Genomic DNA, 1,267 nt, shown 5'->3' on the forward strand with positions numbered 1-1,267 from the left:
GCAGTGATTGGCTGGTCTGGGTCCCCTCTACCCCCTCCCTCCTGAAAATGAGGTAGAGGCGGGAAAGAGGAGAAAACGACGGGAAAGAGGAGGAAACGGCGGGAAAACGGGGTTTCCCGGCCGCCCTTTAATGTTTAAAGGGCAAAGAAGCCGTTTTTCGGCATTGCCGATTTTTTTTCGGCTTCCGGAGAAGCGCATAGAAGGCTATTTCGGGATCCCGAAAGCCGAAAAAAGCAGAAAAACGTTATTTTCGGCTTTTTTCCGGCTCGGGATCCCGAAATGCACATCCCTATTTGTCTCCTCCTCCTGTCAGTTCACGTCCAGAAACTTCAAAAAAATTCTAAAAGCTATTATCCACTGAGAGAAACCATGGCTTGGTGTAACGCGGCCCACCTTGCCAGACGCATGGACTGCCACCTGCAGCAATACATGTAAAGCACTTCAGGCATCTGTCAAAGGAGGCAGCCTTTCTGTCTCATCATGTCAGCTTACGTCAACATTCGTCTGTCTCTGATTGCCAAGACCTCTTTGTTAAACTTTTCCCAAAAACCGTGGTCTGGCGTGATTGCCGCCCACTTAGCGGGGAACCATGGGTCGTACCTTTCGCGCAGTCGGGTGCGCCCTCATGATTCCCCTGCCAAGGAAGCAGCCTCTGTCTTCTCCTGTCAGCTTGCCTGTCCGTCTCCGAATGTGCCTAGAGAGACTTCTTTGTCAACCTGTGTGAAAAAGACCAACACCACCACACCACAACAAGAAGCCCTGCCCATACCCAAGGTAAACCAGTGTTACCTCTAAGCTGAGTTAGTGTGAGCCAGGTTTGGGGGGGGGCAGATTGCTCTGGTTTTGCTGCTTTCTCTCTCTCTTTCATGGGGCGGCCAAATCCAAGGGGTCTCCCCGCGCAGGTTCGAATCCTGCCGACCACGATATTTCATTCGCATTCCCTTCCTCGTTTATTTGTGTTGTATTAGTTTTAGACCTATCTCCTTGATTTTAAAAAGCTTCTCTTTTCACACCTTTTAAATCCTACCCTTCCTAAACCATGGACATTCCTTTGCTCCATTATTTGGGTTGCACAAAGGGAGCATGTTTGCATTGCCAGCCAGGCCCAGCCGGCCCAGCACTGCAGCAGAACCAGAGCAATCGCCCCCCCCCAAAAAAAAACTTTGCCAAGTTGCCAGTCAATGCCCAAAACCAGAACTTGGTTCAAACCAGAGATTCTCTGCAGACTGCAGCAGCAGCCTACAGGCTGAGGGAGATTTGGGACCAC

This window comes from Gekko japonicus, unplaced genomic scaffold, assembly GCF_001447785.1.
Source record: "Gekko japonicus isolate JY-2015 unplaced genomic scaffold, Gekko_japonicus_V1.1 scaffold5678, whole genome shotgun sequence".
In the NCBI taxonomy this organism is placed as follows: Eukaryota; Metazoa; Chordata; class Lepidosauria; order Squamata; family Gekkonidae; genus Gekko; species Gekko japonicus.